Here is a 22,727-nt window from a genome sequence, read left to right on the forward strand (position 1 = left end):
GGCTCGGAACTCAGGCCTTTAAAAAAAAACGCTGTCATTCCAGAAAAGATACCTATTGATCTTTGTCACTGAACTGCTATGGTGTTGTCCTCAGTAATTCCCCTGAATAAATAATGGCATTTGGCAAAATTCAATACTGGCCAAGTTAAAACAAGATCCTCCCCGTGAGAGAACCTGAGCTAAAACTGAGTTTCACAGCGTTAAAATGAACGATTGAAGGTGAGGGTAGCCGCTGGCAGAAAGAGATTGCTTTTCAGCTGAGGTTCTGCTGTAGACTCTAACCAAAACGATGTCTCTCCGGAACCTGAGCTAACAGATTCCGGCAGAGGGAGCTACCCAGCACGAGTGCATGAGCAGTTGAGAGGCTGTGGAAATTGAAAAGTAAATAAGAGCTGGCGGAATTTCTCAAGGTCAAGGGCTTGTTGGAATGCTGAATGACTGTGGTGAAACTTCATCAACGTTAATCAAATTAAATTGATTTAAACTGAGGAAATTCATGGTGAGAGCTGGAAATTTCAAGCCCCAAATCAGAATCTCTATTTTCCTCAAGCCAGCCAAAGGTACACTCAGCCCCTGCCACAGGAGTTAGAAAATGCCCTCTGTAACTTGCCAGAGAAGATTCAGAGCGCTCAAATCGATGTGAAAGCATTGTTATCCTTTGCAGCAAGAGCCAGGGCAAAGCCTCTACATGGCTTATGGCCTTCTTCAGCCTTTACCGCGGAGCTTAAATGGTACGTAAGTGGCATCTAGCCTTTGGGCGTGCCCTGCCCACAGAGTGAGTGGTGCCCTTTAAGCACCAGCCCCTTGAATGCAAATAATGAAGATACGATGATTCAGTAATGGAATCCACTTTGTAAGTGCCCCCTCTCTGTTGTATGGGTCTGGGGTGTCCATGCGCCATCAGTATGAGAGCAAAGGGCCCAGATCCACCAAAGTTCTGGGCCGGGTCTCTCTGCTTGCTTCTCCTGCCGCCCCCTGGCAATTTAAAAGGGCCCCGAGGCCCTGCCGCTCCCACCGGCAGCACAGCAGGGCTAAAGTAGCTTCCAAACTACCTGCTCCACGCAGCTCCCAAATCCAGAAGCGGCTCCCTGTAGCCCCTGGGCAGGGTGTGTGTCTCTCCAGGTGCTGCCCCCCACCCTGAATGTCTCTGTAGCCAATGGGAGCTGCGAGGATGGTGCAAGACCCCTCCCAGGCCCCACACCTAGGGTCCGCTGCTGGAGGGGGATACAAGTCACTTACAGGAGCTGCCCCAGATAAGTGCCACACCCCTCATCCCCTCCTCCACTCCTGCCCCCACCTAGAGCCTGCACCCAAACTTCCTCTCAGAGCTTACACCCCCCTGCCCCAGCCTATGGCTTGCACCCAAATTCCATCCCCCAGCCTGCACTCCAAACCCCTTCCTGCACCCAGCTCCCTCTCAGAGCGTTAGGCAGGGTGGGGGACAGGGCTTGGACCTATTCTGAGAGCCACCACCTGTCAGCCAAGGTCTGCTCCCTCAGAGTGAATTTGTGTGCATAGGAGCAAGCCGTGGGAAACCGGCAGAATGAGAGAATGGAGGAGACTTCAAAAGGATGTGGGGGAAGAGGGGAACCTTAAGAGGAGACCCCCAAAAAGTGCATTGCTCCTGTCTGAGGGGAAATCTTATTTTTCTTGAAGAGAGAAACTGAAAAGCAAGACTGTCAGGAAAAGATTAAAGGGGGGCGGGGTACCAGGAGAAGGAACCGGAGAGAATTAAAGATGGAGATGAATGGGGAGACAAGGAGGGGGAAGATCAAAACATGCTAGCACATAAAGAAAAAGCAGGAACAGATGCACAAAACTTTTATAGCTGTGATTTGTTTTACTTATTCATGTTCTCCATTCTCGAGCTCTGCAACTCTGTTGGGAAAGGCGCATTGTTGGAAAATGTAGTTGTCAGTTTGACTCAGACTGCTGGGCACAATCAGTGCTGCAAATATATAGCTAAAGATATATGTTTCAATGGCAGGACTTTTTTTTTCTCTCTGAGTTGATCTGGGATGAAGAAGGAGGTTTGAGAATAATTTTAAAAGGGGAAAAAAAGGAAGGAGACTCAGTGGCATTAAGAACGAACCCTTACGGAGGGAAACCAAATAGAAGATAGGAAACAATTTGATATCAGGAAGATCAATTTCCACTAGTATCAAGAGCGAAGAAAGCAATGCAGATGAAACAACTAATTAAGGAGGGAGAGGACAACTAAGGAGAAAAGTGGAAAAATGTAGACAGAGGAATGTAAATAAAAATTGAACATTCTTTAAGAAGAGTTTATCAAAAGGGCCAAAAGCCATGATTTCACAATGTAAAGTGGACAAATTTGGCTAAAAGTCTGTCCTGGGACAGTGGTGACATAGAAAGCAATATTTAACAAATGGGACAGGAGATAAACAGATGTCTATCAATATAAATTGGAAGTTATGAACTGTAGAAACTTGTTAAGGGAAGCTAACAAGATCAGGGGAAAAATGCATGGCTGGTAGCACTAATTGGAGTTTAAATATATTAGGAAGAAAAGAAATCCTAACAATAGTATAGGCCGGCCCATCATTAGATGTCAACTGTGCCCATGAAAGCTCATGATACCATCTACACGTTTTGTTAGTCTATAAAGTGCTACCAGACCATTTGTTGTTTTTTAAGTTTTTAATGGTTACATTGTTAACGATGATGCAGAAAAAGCAAGAGGTTCAGTAAATAGTTCTGTTTCTGCTTTTGGGAAGAAGCAGGATAGATATGCTCATGTTACATGATAATGATGAAGTATTCTCTGTCTGTTAGTAACGAAGGAGGTTGTTAAAAACATCTAACAGGAATAAATATATTTTTAAATAAGCAAGCTCAGATAACTTCCACTCAAGAGTTCTAAAAGAGTTGGCTGAGGAGCTTTCTGGGAAAATATTGCAGAAGTGTGGCAGAGTGGTAATCTTGTGCTGCTTCCAAAGGGAAAGCAAGATGCCATCGGTAAATAAGTATAGGTCCGTTAGCCTAATAGCAATACCAGGCAAAAAATAAAAAAGTGGATACAGGAATCAATTTAATAAAGAATTAGAGGATGGGAGTATAATGAATGCCAGTTACATGGATTTATGGAAGATAAGTCTTGCCATCCTCTGACACAGTTGCATTTGCATTGTGTTTTTAAGGCATTTGACTTAATATTGCAAGCCATTCTGATTAAAGATTATCACTCTACAGTGCGACTAGCACTCTTATTAGATGGGTTAAAAACTGGCTAACTGACACATCTCAAAAAGCACTTGTCAGTGGGGACTCATTGAATGGGACTTTTAAGTGGGGTTGTCCAAAGATCAGTACTAGGCCTGATGCATGTCAACATTTCCACTGGTGGTCTGGAATTCAGTATAAAATCATAGCCGACACAAGGATTGGTGGAATGATAAATGACCATGACACCAGGGCATTCTGACAGAGCCTTCTGGAGCTCTTGGTAACCTGGGCCTATTCAAACAAAATGGTTTTTAATACAGCTAAATGCAGAGTTGTACATCCAGGAGGAAGGGACGCAGGCCATGTCTACAGAATGGGGACTGTAGCCTGGATAGCAGTGGCTCCACAAAGGATTATGAGGTAATAGTGGACAAGTAACTGAACCTGAGCACCCAGCGTGCTAGGGTGAAAAATGGTTGGGGTGCAGAAGAGAGCCACAGCAATGATCTGAGGAGGAGAGACACTGTCTTACATGGAGAGAATTACACAGCTTAATCTGTTCAGGCCACCTCTTCACTACAGGGAAGATCGACACGGCTGCAATCGATCTTCTGGAGTTTAATTGAGTGGGTCTAGTAAAAACCCGCTAAATTGAACTCAGAGTGCACCCCCATCGGCACCAGTACTCCTGCTCCTAGTTTCTTAGAAAGAGGAGTGAAGTGATTCGATTGCCATCTGTGAGTACCACCAGTGGGAGAAAATACCTGATGCTCAAAAGGCTCTTTATTCTAACAACAACTGATGGTTGGAAGATGAAAACAGGGGTAATTGGGTGAAATTCAGTGCCCTCTGATACACAGGAGGCCAGACCTCCTCTACATGATAGAAGGTCCATTCTGGACTTACAGATCCATAAGAATTTAAGTCCACCAGAGAAGGTCATGGGATAGATGTGGCTGGAGAGGCACAAATTTATTGTGGTCCCATATTAAGAGAAGCTGAATGAGGAGGTAGCGTGTAAGTAGATGGGAGGGGTGATAATTGTCCATGGGTCTCTTTGTTTTTGCACTATTGGTGACGATCGCACCTGCCCAGAGAGCCACCATAGTGTCTTGGCACCACTGATGCCTAGGCTTTAGGAGGGCTCTCTGCACAAGGCTGAATGCCACAGTATATGTACACTTCCCTTATGCAGTCTTGAACCAGAACTTGAACAGGGTTCAAAAAAGAGCTAGATACATTCATGGAGGTTTGGTCCATCAATGGCTACTAGCCAAGATGGGTAGGAATGGTGTCTCTAGCCTCTGTTTGTCCGAGGCTGGGAATGGATGACGGGAAAGATCACGTGAGGATTCCCTGTTGTGTTCCCTCCCTCTGGGGCACCTGGCATTGGCCACTGTGGGCAGACAGGACACTGGGCTACATAGACCTGTGGTCTGACCCAGTCTGGCCGCTCTTATGATCATATTTGAAACACCCCAATAAGTGTTCCACCCCCGACTCCATTTTATATCACTTCCATCAGTCTGGGGAGCTGAGTGCTTGGTCAATCGTTGGCCAAGTTGCTGCCTAGGTGTGTATTGTGGATGTCTCACACTACACGGACAGTGTCTGTCTTGCTGTTTCAGTTGGCCAGTGAGACCACAGTTTTGAAATGGCAACTAAATAACTCTGAGAATGCAAGCGGAGTTGTGAGCATGTGCAGCTGTGTGCTTTCCCTCCTCTTGGCAGCCCTAAGTTGAAGACATTTAACGATTTTGCAGAATAAAGGGGAATGTAGCTTTAAATTGTCAAAAGTCATTCTTTCTGCTAAGTTAATGTAATGTCATAGCAACTGCCTTTTCCCTTCTCGGTTCTCCCTTCCCTTTGTCCCTCAGGTCCTGCTGACTCAGAGTGGGAATGTATCAAATATGAAGAAGAACATGCAAAGACTCTCACAGAATAAACATAATTATTTCCTGACAAAACTGCACACTGACAATTATTGAGCAACAGCATGAAGTGGTAAAGATAGAGAAACACTAAAAATGGAACTGACGTGATCCTCAGACTCCTACATAAATCGACAGTGCAAGGGCTGACAAGTAAGGCTCTCTGTTGAACTCCCTGCACCTAGCAACTTGTAGGTGCTAGTCCATGGGGAGAGGAAAGGTTTGTGACACTGGATGGGGATAGCGGCTTTGGTTTCTTGATAGACCGAGTTTCTTGCTGTGTGGGGTTGGATTTATGATTTAGTCCTGAGCAGCTGGATTTTTCCACATGTTCTGCTCCACAACTGGGGGGCGGTTTTCAGAAAAACTCAGCTCCCATAACGCACCCCCCAGAAGTGGTCAGATTTTCTGAAGGGGCAAGCATACGGCATCTCCCATTGTTCTTCTTGCATTGTCCTCCCTGGCCTTTTGGACTTGGTCCTCCCCTGATTCTCTTACTGCCTCAAGGGTGACTCCTTCATTGCTGACTTCTCCTTGTCTGTTGTTCCTCTTTTTATGTTGGTCTCTTCTAGGACTTCATCCTTGGTTCAGCCCCTCCCTTTCTACAGTCTCTCGCTGTGGTCTCATCTGCAAATGTGGCTTTGATTATTTATATGCTGTTGACTCACAAATCCACCTCTCTACTCAGAACATCTGCCCCCCCCCATCCAAACTAAAATCATGGCCTGTCTCTCTGATGTCCCCTCATGCCCAGCCATAAATTTAACATGGCCAGGAAGGACCTTTTGATTTTTCTCCACAGCTTTTCCCATGGTTCCCAGTCCCGATTTGATTCTTTCTAAGTTCTTGGCCTTACTCCCCTTCTCTCCCTCCCTGTCAAAGCAGAAAGTGCCACCCTCCTCTCTGTTGCTCCAGCATTTCATCTCAGCTTCACCTTTGATTCAAGCCTTCACCTCTGGCTCACACGTTGAGGCCGTGTGAAAATCACGCCACTTCTTGCCCAGCATCTCCGAGCTCCAGCCTGTCTTCTCCACTCAGCCAAAATGGTTATGCAGACATTTCTCCTCCTCTCCCGTCTGAGCCAGCAACCTTCCCATCCTCTGCACCAGTTCATTCAACAGTCATTTAACAGGGTTCAAAAAAGAGCTCAGTAGATTCACGGAGGCTAGTGTCCCTACCCTCTGTTTGTCTGGGAATGGGGAGGGATCACGTGAGAATTCCCTGTTCGGTTAATCCTTTCTGGGGCACCTGGCATTGGCCACTGTTGGCAGACAGGACACTGGGCTGGAAGGACCTTTGGTCTGACCCAGCATAGCTGCTCTTATGTTCTCAACATGTTAGATCAGTCTCCTGACACTGCTCTCTCTCCACCCTGCCACTGAGTCCCCTTTCTTCACCGCAACAGATGTAAACTTTTTATCCTCACCTTCAAGTCCTCCACAGATGTACTCTTGCCTTCACTCTGCCTGGAATGCTCACTTTGTTTGCCCCTTGACTTCTCTGTCCACAAGTGCCTTCACTCGGGTTTTCTTGCTTCCCCTTCTGGAAAATAAAATCCGGGTAGCCACTGCCTTATCTCCTGAAAACTCACCAGTTCTGTAATGTGTTGTATGGTAACCACTGGGAAGGTGGCAAGTTGGGAATAGTGGTTCTGACAGGCTAGGAATTGTGCAAGTGAGTAGTCTTTCTTAACAAGTCTATTTCTGTAGTTGTGCTGTTTGTTTTCTTCACTCCTGCTCACTTGTTTCTCATACACCTCGTGTGCCTTGTCTCTCGGGGCTTGTTTACATAGTGACCCTTGTGAAAGTTAATCCAAATTAACTAAATATGTGAATTCAAAGTCACTTAGTTAAACCTCATTAAAGCCTGTGTAGATGCCCTTACTCAGAATTAAAATGGCCTTCATTTGATTGAACTTAATTATATTTTTGGATGTGAATTAAAAGAGATTGAATTATGGTTGCTTTAATTGTGAATCAGAATGCTCATATGGGTTTAATGGGGTTTAATTAATCCACTTTGAATTCATACTTGTAGTTAATATGGATTAACTTTCATGAGTGTCCTCATGTAGACAAGCCCTTAAACCAGCAATGGGCAACCTAAACTAGTGAGCGCGAGTGATCCTCCTCCATCTCAGTGAGCCACAAGATTGTCATAAAGAAGATACTCTCCTAGGAAATGATAGTTTTGCTCATGGCGCGTGCTTACCTGGAAGTTGCAGGGCTAGCCATAGCAGGGCTGTGATTGGCTGCAGGGAGAGTGCCCGGCTCTCATGGTCACTGTTGTGTGCAATCAGCACACACCTCACTTCCTGGGCCTTTGCTTTACATGCATGTCACGTTCGTAACACTGGCAGGGAAAACAACTACGCAGATGGAAAGCAGGGGTATGTCTACACTTGCAGCCTAATTCGAACTAGGGCTGCGAATGTAGCATTCGGAATTGCAAATCAAGCCCGGAATTTAAATATCCCGTGCTTGATTTGCATCTTCCCGGCCGGGCGCCATTTTTGAAATTTACAAGCCTGAAGTAACTGCCCGCGTCTGCACACGGCAGTGAAACGGGCATTCGAAATAAAGCCCTAGTTCGATCTACTTGTTATTCCTCCTGCAATGAGGTTTAACAGGTAGTTTGAAATAGGGCTTTATTTTGAATGCCCATTTCACTGCCGCGTGTAGACACGAGGAGTTACTTCGGGCTTGTAAATTTAAAAAAAAAAAAAAAAAGGTGCCTGGCCAGGAAGATGCAAATCAAGCGTGGGATATTTAAATCCCGGGCTTGATTTGCAATTCCGAATGCCTACATTTGCAGCCCTAGTTCGAATTAGGCTGCAAGTGTAGACATACCCCGGGGGAATCTGGCATCCCTGCGCATGGGCAATGGTACATGAAATATCTCACGGGCAGCACGTAGAACCCCAATGGACTGCCCGTGGCCCACTGCTTCATGAGACTGTACATTCTTCAGGCTAGGACTGTTGTTTACGATGAACTTGTACAGCTTTTAATGGGGTCCTGACTTGGCTGAGGTCGCTTGACGTTGCGACTGTACAAGTATAGCCGATTTATGACTGTGTTTATATGTAAGTAGCATTCAGCCTGACCGCTCCCAAAATTGGCACATATCTCTGAAACCTTGACAACTGATGAAAGGGAAATGGGGTTTTCCCCAGAGAATGGAGCGGAGCAGGTCAAAGAGATGGAAGTGCTAACATGAAACAACTTGTTTCTAACCCGGGCTACCAACTTAAATGGATGATAGAGTCACAGCAACCCAGCACTGCAGAAATCTCGCCTCTTTCCATCATCGGTCCCTGCAGAAGCAGCCACGACAGCCACTGTGCAAAACAGATCAGCCACTCTTCGAATGTGACAGCACTTTAACCTTTGCTGACAAATGAGCAGCTACCCGGAAAAATAAATCTGGTGTATAAGTAGCACCTGCCCCAGGGCAAATTGCAAACATGCCTTCAGGATTTCATCCTGCGGCTGGCACTCATCCTGCCAGCACGTACCCAGGCTCTTATGCACTTTGCTATCCAAGCAGTCTACGGGAAAACAGCAAGAAGGCGATTGCTGATCATACGCTAAAGATGGGCCCACAACCAAACCCTTGCTCCAAGCGCGGCCGAACGCAAAGGAAGTTTTGATGCATGTCCAGATTCAAACTTGGCCACAGGTTTCTCTGTCAAACTGAACTACAGCCCTTTGAGATCCAGTGTCACACTTCTCTGCCCAAGCCCATTTCTACCCAACTCATGGAACTCCCGGAGTTTGGTCTTTCAGAACTCTCGGACATTTTGACTTTTCTGGCATTGCTCTGTCGGAAGGTGATTTTAAAAAATTTTTTTGGAGAGTTTGAGCAAAAATGAGCCAGTCGACTCTGAGTCCCAAGCGAGCGGCGAATATACTTTTAACAATGCAGGAGAACTTCCTGTGGGCTTTTTAACTGGTCCACCTGATAAAGTGGCGGGGGGGGGGAGAGAGTCCTGAAATTAGACCACATGGAGGAGACTTGCCTTGGAGACTTTCCAGTGACATTTTGTTTTTATTTGGACGAGGTTATGACCCTGTGGAAATAGCATGCACATGCCTGGTATATTTTGCACAGGCTTTTACCTCCGCTTATTAAGGACCTAATTCTGCTCTTCATTTGCACTCAGATGCAGTGCTAAGGCATACAACTAATGACAGCGGCTTTGCATGCGGTTAACTTAGATTCATATTGAATAGAGTACTGTAGGTGTAAAGGGGGTGGAGAGCCTGCTGTGAATTTGGGAGATTCTCCAAGGAGCGCTTCATTCTGATGCATCTTATTTATTTTTTGTATTATCAAAGTACCTTAATAGTTATCCAGTGCCTAAGACTCTCAGCACCTCCTGATGTGCACAGAATAAATTCTTCTGCAAGTGTCTGGTGAAATAGCTCCTGAGTGCAGAATTTAGGCACGATTACTGCCAATTTGTGGTGGGCCTGCAGAGTTTGAAAACACTTAGAGAGAAGCACCTTCTTTTTAAAACTTCGGCTTGCCTCTAGCTACATTTCTGTGAAGACCAAGTTAAGGTTGCACAGTTAAATGCTCAAAAGTAAGGTGACATCTCAGCAAAGGTTGCCGATGTAACCTTAACTCTGCCCTTAAGGGCTGGCATGTGGGGAGGGAGGGGATCTGATTATAGATTGAGTCACACCTGTGAAAGATCAGGGTGATTGCCTGGTAAAGAGCAGCAGGAGGCTGCAATGAAGTTTGGGTCTAGACATTTGGGACCTAGAAGTCTGTGTCAGCTGGAGGAGCTGGGAGGATGGGCCGTGAGAACAGACTGCGACAGCACAAGAGCCCTGGCTGTAGGAGAAGACCCCAGTGCTCAGTGTGGACTGTTGTGTGTGGGCAGACATGGTTATAGGCCCTTGAGGACAGGTAAGAAATATTTCTTGGATTTAATTGGCCCCAGACAGGCCACTCAAGAGTCAGCCAACCCTTCCACACTTCCATGCAAACGTACTCCCTTAGAGCAAAACTGAACTGAGCATGTCCCCTGGCGCCAGGCTCTGCAAAGCTTGCTCTGGCAATCCTCCTCCACTTGTCCAGCCCACGTGTTCCTTAGACTCAAGTGTTCTTTGGTGGTCTTGATGTCCACGATCCAGTCACGTGTGCCATAAATTTGAGTATTAACCTCCTTCGTAGTCATGTGTGAAGCAATTTGAAGGCAGAAAGTCTCTTAATGTCCTGTTTCCTTAGCATCTATGACTCTCAGGCACATATTTCATTTTACACTTCATGGTAATTCCTTTCCTTCTCCAAATGCAGCTGAGTATTGCTAGAACAGCAGTCAAACGTCTGCTTCTATGTCAGATCTCTAAGGCCATGTCTTAACTAGATGGAAGATTGACACTGCCGTGATCCATTGTCCAGCATTTGATTTAGTGAGTCTAGTTAAGACCCGCTAAATCAAACTCAGAGGGCACGCCTGCTAGCATCCAGTACTGCTGCTCTTGCAAGGAGTAAGGGAAGCTGATGGGAGCGTTTGCTCTCATTGGCCTCCCTCTATGGGGACGCCGCCAAGCTCTGCTTAAGCTAAGCCATTTCCAGCTATGTATTCTGTGTAACTGGAGTTGTGTACCTTAAGCCCAGCTGATGGGTCTAGTGTAAACCTGGCTTACGTGATATTTAGCATTCGTTGTTGTACCCCCTATGTATCTCAGTACACTAAAATGCCTCCTTAGATATGGGTGGAAATATCTTCACTCTTTCTATAGACATTTTATATCTTTGTCTTTTTGTGTGATATCTTTAGACCCAACGTCTCTGCTTCTATGACAACTCCATCTAGCCATTTTTACATCTCTTCTTGTGATGCCCCGGTCAAGTCAATATCATTGGCAAAGCACAGATGACTAATTTTTCACCCAGTAATGGATATGTGCTCCTGTAGGTTTTCATCGGTGACTCTTCTTCAGAATAACGGTTGAAGAATAGCCTTGTTCGCCATGTGTCCCCAAGTTACATCAGTTGCTTTGCTCATGCTGATAATCACTGAAGCTGTCATGCTCCAGTCGAGATTTTGTACCGACCTCCTTAGATTTTTCATTGACTCTGCCTAGCTGCAGGCTTCATAAAGAGGCTTGTGCCACATGCTGTCAAACACCGTGGCAGAGTCCACAAAGACATGGGCCGCTTTCCCATCATTCTTGTATAACACATGCACAGTGAGTATTTGCTGCCTCTTGAATCTCACCCAGGCATGTTCTTCAACTAGAAAGTTCTCTTGGGTGCACTTCTCTTCAGGATGGTGCACAGCAGTGTTTTCCTAGGGTGTGTGTTAATTTTCACAGATAATTAGGCCCTGCTTTTTGGGATTAGGAACCAGCAGGGCATGGGTTCAAGTCTTGAGCTATCTTCTAAACTTTTAAATCACATGGATAAGCAGAGGGTATGCTTTGTTTGATGAGTGACACTCCACCAATTTTAGATGTGCATTATGCAGGTTTTCTAAAGTGTACTCTTTTGTGCGTACCAGAAGGCCAGAAACCACAAAAGTCAGCTACACGAAAAATACACTGTAAAACACATGGACATGACACCCAGAGATAGTAAGTCCAGAAGGGTCTATCTGCATCATCTAGTCTGACTTCCTGCATAATAAAACAAAGCCTACATCAATCAATTGTTTTTTTCAGATACCCAATGCATGTACCTGTTAAATGATACAACAAGGAGTAATAGTGAAAAATGGGGGCCTCTATCGGCCCTCGTGGTTCATAGCTGTTAGCTTCACGGTGCAGGAGATGCTTAGGTAATGAAGCCTGCCTGGTTTATGAGTGCAGATCTGGTCAAGTCCTCTGATCTTTACTGGTTGAAGCCAGGGGAATCTCATGCCTTTTCCCCTCCTGCTAGAAGGATGTTGTGTGTGGGGGAAGGGTGTTCTCTGCAGTCATTTCCTCCTGTCCATTGGATTTTACTATGGGAGGGAATTATTCAGTTACTTGATGATAAATGACCCATTCTAGGAGGGAATGCCCAATTTATATCCTAGAAGCCATATATATATATATATATATAATATATAAAATCCTGGGCATATTGCCTCCTATGCTCAGCTATATTTTCATCACATGTAGTTAAAAAGGCACTGAGAGAAAAGAGCAGGAAGTTTCCTCTGCTAATAAGAGACGCGGATTAAAGGATTCGCTCTCCAAAAGCCCCTTCGGAGCGGTGATGTCTCTGAGTCTGGGATCTGAGCATGACAAAATATAATTAATGTGTGAGGAATTCAAGTGGGGTTTGAGAAGGATGTGTTACGTTTTGCCTTAAATGCGAATGTGGCCTCCGCATAATAACCAACACGCCCTCAACTGCTGTTTATTTGCTTTGTGATTTCAAAGGCTTTCGCTCGCGTGCGTGGCAAGGAAAAAGGTGGTTCCCAGGAGAATACTCATGGAAGGGGACGTATTTGCCAACAAGCAAAATGGTGCTAATCGGCATGCAAAGGTAAAGCCGGTCCCTCCCCTACTTCCTCAGCAAGATTCGCACAAGCTGATAATTTGCATGTGCATTTGTGGAGAGCATGCACTCAGCATGGTGTGGGTTTCTGTTGCACATGGCATTTCACTTAGACTTCTGGGAATGATTGTCCATTCACCTATGCAATAGATGGATTCAGGATTAGACCTGAGGGCTCTATATTTTCTTTCAAGTCTTTACTTTTGGGGCATATGTTACTTCGGCCTTCTAACCATGACTGTGTAGTAGGCAGTAGTTAGACCCTGAATGAACCAGTGCTCTGGGAGCTTTTCTTAAACTAGGATGGGTTGGGGCAAAAATCGCAAAAGCTTTAGTCACATAGTTAATGTGGGAGCGTATTCCCATCCATGACAGTCACTCTAATTTTCCCCTACTTGGGTAAAATTTATATGAGCTAATTAAGAAAGTAGATGAAAAGGTAGATATGACTGAGCCTGGAATCTCTGGGTTACACCTTTTGTATTACTGCCAAAGAGTAATCTCTGGCTACATTTACACTACCTCAGGGATCGATGCGCTGAGATTGAGCCATCGGTGGTTGATTTAGCAGGTCTAGTAAAGACCTTCCAAATCAACTGCAGGTCACTCTCCAGTTGACCCTGGCTGAGAGAAGTAAGATAAGTTGATGGGAGGTTTTCTCCCATTAAACCCCCTGTGGGATAGAGCATGTAGTAACTCAACCTAAGGTACGTTGATTCCAGGAACGTTACGTTGTATACCTGAGGTTGACATTCCATGGCAGTATAGATGTAGCCAGGACATGGAGCAAACGTTCCAGCTGCTAGTAGATGTCCTCAGCCATGTCTGTGGTGGGTGAAATGTACAGTTTGAAGCACAGATCTTTGCTGTGTGTGTTAAAGCCAGTGTCTCAGTGGTGGGGTTGCCAAGCCTAGGAATTGTGCTAACAATCACTTCCCCGAGACTCAACACTCACTCAGTTTGCTAGTAGAGGAAGAAAAGAAGAGACAGGCAAGCATTTGGCTGCTTGCACACATCAGTGTTAAATTTGCAATGTTTTCCTCTGCTTCTCTCTAAGCATCTCTCATTGTACTCACTAAGTTATGCATGAGCTGGAAAGCAATAGGGGGAAACATTTTCTGCCTCAAAGGAAGTCGCATGGCTGAATATGCTTCCATTAATGGGCTATGGCTGGAGATCAAGAGGGATCATTTCTGTTGCTTTGCAGACAGTAGTGTGGTTGGCTTATCTAGGGAATGTGCAACTTGCTTGTCAGAAACAGAAAAAAAATGTCTCTTCTTCCTGTCCTTAGCCTCTTGACAGGTAGATTCCTCTGTGATGAGTGAGGAGTTGTAGCAGCTATTCTGCTTGATGATAAGGATACTGCCAGGGAATCCACTGGAAAGGAAGAGGAATCCCTCTTCTTCTAGCTTCTTCCTCTTGGTTGCATATTTGTGCTGCTGTTTGCCATACCAGAGACAGAGATTTAAAACAAAACAAAAGAGGCCCTGGTAGTGACAGCTCCATTGTGTTTCTTTCTCACTCTACCTCTGGGGCCTGGTTTCCCTCTTGCTTTCTTTGTGTGTTTTTACAGTGAATGCAAACTCTGGGATGAAGCATCTCCACAGTAATAAAATCCCCAGATAACTTTATACCTACCCCATACGCCATTCCTCTCACCTTGTTTTAGAGAAGATATGAATGAGCCTGGAAAACCCATGGGTCACATATTTTGTATTGCTATCAAAGAGCCATCTCTGGCTACAGTGACACTGCTGCGGGGATCGATGCTCTGAGATTGATCTATCGGTGGTTGATTGGGCAGGTCTAGTTTTATGCTGGTTTTGTTTCTGGTACTGCCACGGTGGAGTGGAACTTGCTGAACCCTTCCAGCTGCAGCCATGTAGTGGGGAGACGATTTCTGCACCTATTGACTTGACAATTACATCTTCCAGGGTAGGGAGCTGTCTCCTGGCTGCCAGCCCTGCTCCTTGAGAGCTGGCTTCCTCCCTGCACTGCAGGCTTTGCAGAGGCTTATACAGCTGGCTCCCTGGGAGCTGGGCTGGCACCTAGAGCCAGTGCATCCCAGGTGTTGGATTATAGTACACACAGCTGCCACTCAGGGAAGCTCGGGGCCCCGACCCCAGCCAGTCCAACTCGGGCTGGGCAGGCCAGCAGGATTCCCGCACCCCAGCCAGGCCGGAGTGATCCAGGCTGGGCAGATGGTTAGCTGGTTAAATGTTACCAGTCGTTTAACCTGTTAACGTTTAACAGTCGTTTAACCTGTTAACTAATTAAATGATTATTTACATCCCTACCTCCTATTGTTTTGAAGCAAGATGAGTGAGTTTAATAGTTAGATTGTAAGAAACTTGCCTTCCCATGTGTTCCGATAGCTTCCGGGATTCCAGAATAAGGAGTCCCCAGGACTGGAAGGGACATGAGTAAGGCAGTAATACAAGTAAATCGATGCCTTTTCCATACCAGGACCTGAGCAGCCCGGGTGACGTCCACCCACAAAATGTGGGGGAGAGGGGGAGCCAAGTGGCTGGAGAATCAGCATGTGTGATAGCATTCTCCAGGAGACTGAGAGCTAGGCTCTCATCCCAGTTTGGACACACATGCAGTCACTCTGTCTCTGTCAAGTCACATAGACCCTCGTTTTCAACATGATGATGCTCCTCCTGCTCCTAGTGCCTTCTCGGGGAGGCTTTCATTTAGATACTTGTAATGGGGCTAGGCCTTAAGGCCAAAAGGGTCATAGAGAAGTCATCCAGGCAGCTAGAGTGGCTGTGGAGGAACCAGCCAATCAGGAGCCAGAAGGGGCTACAAAAGGAGCTGCAGGACTAGAGGCAGTTCACATGTCAACATTTTCCCCTTGACCTCTGTGCCTCATTTTGCACCCCGGCAATGGGTTTAATACTGAGTTACCTCCCAGGGAAGCAAGGACTGCTCAATAGCTCAGGTCTGTAACGTGCTGTAGAAGAAGCCAAACCCATTCACCTGCTCACAGACCTCCTCCAGGGAGTGGCACCCCCCAAGCCCTCCTCCAGCTGACTTAGCCAACGCACACATCAGGCTGTTTTTTAGTTAAACTGCTGCTGTACAATATTCATGGAATGCTTACGACCATCACAGATGCTGTGGTTTGCCAAGTGTATTGTAGAATGTCCACAGTGTACTCTGGGATAAAAAGACATGTCCCACACTGCTTGGCACAGCTGCAGTAGACACAGTTCCAACAAAGACCTGCTGCTCGCTTTTAAATACTGTCATTTCTTCTCCGAGAGGACACGCTGGTGCATTTTCATGCTCTACTTTGAAAACTGCTAACATGTCAGTAGGGAAACCGCTCTCTCTTTGACTGTTTGCTCAACGTGCATATTTCTTTGGCTTCATTTAGAGCAAATGGAGAGACAGCATCACAATGAAGGACAGAAGAAGGATGAACCAGGTTAGTGTGTGTGATGATACAGGTGACAATTAGAGTGCATTAGAATTGTCAGTACGGTCATTCTGAATAGTACAGATGGTCAGAAACTGCTTAATGAAGAAAGTTTTTGGTTGAAAAATTGACATTTTTCTAAACCAAAGGTTTTTTTGAAAAAATTATTGACATCCTGACTTCATCAGGGCATTCAAAGGACAGTCCTGCTGCCCTTTATTCATACAGTAAGTAGCATAACATTTCATTACCCCAGCACTCAATGCTAATATCAGTTTTAACCCAAAACAAATCACTTTGGCAATACAGATCTGTCTGCTCATTCCCTACTCAGAGTTGAAGTGTCTATGCAAATACAATCCACTTCTGGCTTCCCCACCCCCAGCTCATCTCGAGGTGTTAGGGAAGAATTCCTTCAGATATGCTTGCACTTCCGTACATTGCCAAATCAGGACTTTCGTAATATGCCCAAAGTCATACATGAAGTCTTGGGTAGAACCAAGAGTAGAGCTGACGGCTCCCAAGTCCCAGGCCAGAGCCTCAGCCACACATCCTTCCACCTTAACTCATAACCATGTAACCTCTTCTAATACCATATGACATATGGCTTTTAAAATGTTCACTTTCCTCTGACATCACAAGTGCCAACAAAATTGGCACCTACTGAAGTCAACCATAAGAAAATGCATGGACTACATTGTGAGGTATTTGTGCACAACTCATTCTTGTGCATATAGAGCTATAAATCTGAGGGGTGGGGTTTTTTCCTGTCTCCCACGTCTCCATCCACTGAGATAGGTGAAGCTTCAGCTAGAGTCCTGTGCCAAATTCCCACACTTTAGGAAAAATTTGGACAAATCGGATAAAAGTTTTCGAAAAAACAGATCTATGAGGAAAAATTAAAAAAATCACCGGGTATGTTTAGTCATGAGAACAGAAGACTGAATGGGGACCTGGTAAATCTTCAAATCAGTTAAGGACTGTTATAAAGAAGACAAGGATCAATTATTCTCCATGGTCACTGAAGGCAGGACAAAAAGCAGTGGGCTTAATCTGCAGCAAGGGAGTTTTAAGTTAGATATTAGGAAAAAACTAATTATAAGTTTAGTTAAGTTCTGGCTAGACTTCCAAGAGAGGTTGTGGTGTCTTTGCACCTTCCAGGCCTACATTTCTGTGATTCTATATAAACCTCATTATCTCAGTATCAGAAAGCCACACAATATCTGCTGCATTTATCCTCATCGCGCCCTTGTGAGCTGGCAAAATGCACTTATCTCCATTTGTAAACTGAGGCAGGGATAAGCTGTGTGACTTGCCCAAGGAAGTCTGTGGTATAGCAGAGAATTGAGCCCAGCTCCCCCAAGCCCTCAGCTGGGATGCAAACCAGTAGACCATCCTTCCAAATCAGGAAGGTCAAATCCTGAGAGGTGTCTTCCATTTGGAACTCCAGATAAACAGTGTGAGAGACAGGTGCTTCAGGCTTCTCGTTGTTTGTAATCTGATTAAAATTAGATACTTGCAGACATTATGATTCCCAGTGTTACTGTTTCTGAGGTTCAGCCACATCCAAAGCCAACTGCACACTTTGGTTCTCAAACTTAGCACAATAAGCGCTAAGCCATCCGTAAGTCCCGGAACGCCCAGAGCAGCTGTTGTAACAGAATCCTTTTTCAGCTTTGTAGTTAGACCATCACAAACATGTTGCCAGAACCCAGTGAATATTTCAGTAGAAACAACACACATGAAGAAATTACCTCACGAAACAGCTGGATGGTGCCAACCCATGTTGCTGAAGTTATTGCACGATAGGTTCCCTTCAGAGCACAGCACAGAGGGAACAAATCACCCTTGTCCTATGGAAATAGGACTGTGGGCTGTGTGAAGGCAGGTACAAGGGTATGCTCCTTCCTCCATAGCTACCACACCTTCTCGGCAAAATGTCTCTGCAGCCAAGGGGTGCTCGTAGTGCTCATTGCAATACACAATAAAATGTAGGTTAATGGTCCATGAGAGGTTCTGTTTTTCTCTAAGATATGCATGCAAAACTCTGGCTGAAATCAATGGGAATTACACGTGTGTAATTTAAGGAAGAATTTAGTCCCATTTTATAATTGCCAATGTCAAATTCTGGCGCCAGGTTCATGAATGTCTCTCTGGAAAGGCAAGCACCTTTCCATCGTATCTAACAGTGGAGCTCTAATAGGAGAATGATGCAGAAGCATAGTGTGTTTCCATTTCTATAATGAACTTTATTCAGTTTCAGGAGTATGATTTGTTGAGTGCACCAAAATGGTGAGTGCTCTAGAGGTGCTCACTATGTTCTGTGTTTTAGAAACAGACACAAGCCAGCCAAACCAACCATGTGTGTATAGCTAGGCCTGGCTTGTTTGCGTGTATTTAGTTGACTTGGTTATTTGGGACCCACTCTGTGCCCATGTGGCTTATTTATATGTTGTTGTTTTGGTTTGTGGTGTAACATGGTCATAACAACACAAGTTATTCATGCCTTTCATTGAAATAATGTTGTGATGGTGTGAACTAAGCTCAGAGGCCTCCTGCTATATCCTTCCCAGGAAAAGAGTAGTGGAGCTAAGTCCTCCAAGCAGCCTAGAGAGGCTGCATGGGATCCAGCCAATCAGGAGGGGAGCCTGCAAGGGGCTAGCCAATCAGCAGATTGCAGGCTGGTATGAAAGAAGCTGCAGTGCAGCCCAGAGTTAGTTTCTGCTTGGTGCCTGAGAAGATAGTGCTTGTAGTGGGCTGAACAGCTTCAGCACCATGGAGAGCTCAGTATTGCCTACAGGAAGAGTGGCTTAGCTGGCTGCTGTGCCTGAAAGTAGAACATCCTGGGGGTCGGGGTGAAGCATCCTCCGAGGTTGGTGCCATGGGGAATTGACAGAGGGAATGGAAATCACTTGAGCTAAAGAGACACGGGCATACGTGGCTGCTATTCTTAGGTCCCATGGGCTGGGACTCAAGTAGTGGGCCCAGGACCTTACCCCGGAAACCACTGGGGAACTGGTTACAACTAGACAGGGACAATAGTTCAGATTCCCCTTCTAGGGTTTAAGAGGCCCAGCTGGAGCCAGAACAGACCAGAGTCGGCAACGAGTCTTCAGGGAGAAAGTCCTAGGGGCATCCCCCTGTCCCTGGGCCAGGAGCTATTAAAGACTTGGTTACACTAAGACCCCAGAGGGGGTCTTTTCGAGTGGTGTCCCGGTCAGACGATGTGTGACATGGCTGGAGGGCTGCGTCACTAGAAACCACCAGAGAAAGTGCTGGACAGGTCACCACAGACCGAAAGAGGTGGAGACACTCGCCCTGGTAGCAGGGCGCTCATGAGAAGTGGATGCCATCCCATTATAAACTCATCTGAACAAATGAATAGCCACTAGAGAAGTCCATTTACAAAGTCAACAGCATGAGAAATATCTAAACCTGAGAATGGCTCTTGTTATGCTTATAAAAACATGATGAATTTTGGGTATTGCACAAAGTAGAGACTAGAAACGAGCATACGTGTACACTCAACCCCCCTCCAAACACAGCTAGACCAAACACAAGTACGGAATCTGAGTCTCTACCGAATGCTCCCAAAGTTCCATTGTTGTTGCAAAACAACCCCAACCCCTTGGCTTTCACCCATTTTTATAGCAACAAATCCTTCTGTAAGCTTACAGACTTTGCTGTGTCATGCCTGAATTGTTAATTACAAACTGCTTGTTTTCAAAGTTCTTTTATTAGTACTATTTTGTTTTTACAACTATTTTAAATTTGTTAAATAGGTTTTGATTTAGGACGTGGAAGCCTTTTCTACAGTAGGGTTTTCAATTTGCACTCTTTGTCTAGGGTCTCAGGATGGTGAAGCTGATAGCTTACCTTTTTTAACTCCTTTTTTGTCATTTGCTGGCATTTTTATTTACTTTTCATTGATATCTTATTTATATACAGAACAGTACAATGATTTCAAAAGCAAACTTTTTTTACATGACAGAACAATTTTCTCAAGGCAGAACAGAACAAAGCAATCTCCAATGTTACTAAAACATTGATTTAGACAATTTCATTAAGTGAGACAAAATAATTTCACCCCAAATCAATTGTACCATACTCTATAATGCAACTATTCAGTTAATACACCACAGAACATTAGGACCAGCTGCTAACTTTAAAGAAATGTTCATATTTTTGTAAGGTTTTGATTATGTCCAATATTTGTATTTTTTTTGACGGTGTCAATCTGTTTTAACATAGTAAACACATCAGGGTTGCTGGAGTGGAGGAGTGGGAACTTGGGCAAATTGTTTATAACAAAAAATTATGTTATGAATTGTCTGCAAGCAGCTTAATTTTTTATTTTCAATTTGTTATTGACAATTATTTGCCAAATAATCCTCTGTGAATTATTATTGGCCTGTAAGTTGTTCATTATAAGTAGCTGATATTAAAAATTAGACCTGTGTTGGCTGGATTGGATTGGTTACATAGAGTGTATTGTATTGTATGTCTCTGGTCCCTTGAATTCTTAGAATCAGGCTTCAGTGCAAATGTTTGCAATTCTGAGCTCAGAAGGATCTTTCCCTTATGCATGTTTCAGTATTTGCTTAGAATTGATTCTGCTAATATTCTTGCCTTGTTTGCTAGAATATTCTGAGGAAATGAACAGATCACGTTCATGAATGTAGTCCAAGTGTTGCTAGCTTTAAACGGGCGATATTGACATTCTAACAACGAGATGGGAGAATATTTGATGCAACATTGGGGAAAAAAACACTTGTAATTACACTTCATTTTATACAACAAAATATCTTTTCAGTCTGCTTTGATGTGAGATAGAAGAATGGTTGCAATAAGAGAATCTGCCTTATGTTAGAATGATTAAAAGCGACCGTTTTGAACAAGGGGATACTAGATGCTTAAGTGTTGTTAAGAGTTTAGCAGAAGAATAAACATGGTTCTCCCTAGCAACATCCCTAACAACACTCTGATTTCAGTTTGAGAAAATTTGGGGTCAACTGCAGGTTCTAATAATCCTGCAAGGGAGTGTTTGTTGAAAGCATCTGCAGTTGCTCAGAGAACTATCTCAAGACACTGGAATACAACAGATAAATAGACTATTACTAAATAGTGAAATGAAATGAATAAGCGGGTGAGCCGAGAAAGAATAGGACCAGATTCTCAGCTGGTGTAACTTGGTACAGCTCTTCTGAAGTCACCAGAGTTACCCCGATTGACACCTGTTGAGAATCTGGCTTGTATTTCTGAAAGGGGAAAAGCTGATGATTTGGGAAGTTTATAGTCCTTGGGTTTGAAGTGCAGTTTTCACAGTGGATTTCTGTTTCATATTTGATTTATTTGACCAGAGATGTTAATGACACAGATCTTACTAAAATAAGTAAGCCGCAGGCAAATAATCCCATTGAAGTCAGTGGAACTACTTGTGTGCGTAAGGATTACTTACATGAATATTGGTTGCAGGATCAGGGTCATGTATATATATACTTGCTTGATGGTGTTTTCCATTTTCATACCTGTCATTTTTGTTGTTATTCTGGATCCTGTTTTAGGATTTTCTATAGGGTATCCCACAATGATATCTAAGGCCATGTCTACACTAGGAAAATATTTTGAAAGTACTAAATTCAACTTAATAACTCCCAATTTAACAAAATCAAACTAGTGTGTCCACACTATGGGGAAGCCCTGAAATTGGTCCAAGGCAGGCTCTGTTAATGTAGACATGCCACTTCAGACTTCGAGCCCCACAAAGCACTGGGGAGTAATTAGTTGGAATTACTCTGGGGAGTAGTTATTTTGAAATAGCGGCACACTACTGTTAATTTGAAATAACTATTTTGGAATTAGCATTACTCTTGATGAAAAGCAGGAGTACAGATTTTGAATTAAGCAGCTCGTTATTACAAAATAACAGGCTTGGTAGTGTGGACACTCCACTTATAAATTCGATTTTAAGGGGGGTTATTCCAAAATAAAATCTTAGTGTTGACCAGGGCTAAGTACTTCCCATGCACATAGAAGCTGCATAGTGAAGTCCTTTCTGGTCTCTTGTGGGTATTCTGCTTTTCTCTGGTTTAGGTCAGAGGCTCTGCTGGGCTGAATATATTCTAGGTAATGCTAGTAGCTCCCCCTTTTAATGCTGACTGACACTTTCCATTCTAAGACCCTGTTTTCAGTTGCTTATAACTTTGCCAAACTTTAACCATTTGGGCTGCAGTGTTCCAAGCTGATCCTCTGATTGTTAATTTCAGTCAAAATGGTTCAACCATTACCAGGAATGAGGCTAGAGGAAAAACATACTAATTTGCTCGTGTTAAAAAAATACGTTGACCTTTCTTTGAATAGCTCTCATACACCCAAGCTGTGGAGCACTGACTTGAAATTTGGGGGTGGAGGTGAGCGGGGGGGGGGGGGGGGGTGTCTTTCTGTGAGGATGTGCCTTAGTGCATTCCAGTGAAAATCTGCCCACATTTGGCCAAGTTATAAGCCTTTGGAAAAACCCAATGATGCTAGTATTATGGTTGCTTATCACTTGCCCGTATGAGCTCCAGGGCCTCCATGCAAGGCAGAGGTTAATGGCTTCCTGAAGGCATAATCAGCCTAAATTAAGACAAGTGGAGCAGAAGGCAGGTTTCCAGGGAAGGGCTTTAAAAGAAGAGGCCCACTCAGTT

General features: G+C 44.5%; 1 protein-coding gene across 1 annotated transcript in view; it reads left to right on the forward strand.

Annotated features, from left to right (window-relative positions):
- PIGG (phosphatidylinositol glycan anchor biosynthesis class G (EMM blood group)) overlaps nt 1-22,727 on the forward strand; it is a 268,780-nt gene that overhangs the window by 203,760 nt on the left and 42,293 nt on the right. Inside the window, exons 16-17 of the transcript XR_012904572.1 lie at nt 12,500-12,605; nt 16,000-16,050. The gene's annotated coding sequence lies outside the window, so the exon portion shown is untranslated. The remainder of the gene's footprint in view (nt 1-12,499; nt 12,606-15,999; nt 16,051-22,727) is intronic.

The sequence above is a fragment of the Pelodiscus sinensis genome, chromosome 6 (genome assembly GCF_049634645.1).
Source record: "Pelodiscus sinensis isolate JC-2024 chromosome 6, ASM4963464v1, whole genome shotgun sequence".
NCBI classification, from domain to species: Eukaryota; Metazoa; Chordata; order Testudines; family Trionychidae; genus Pelodiscus; species Pelodiscus sinensis.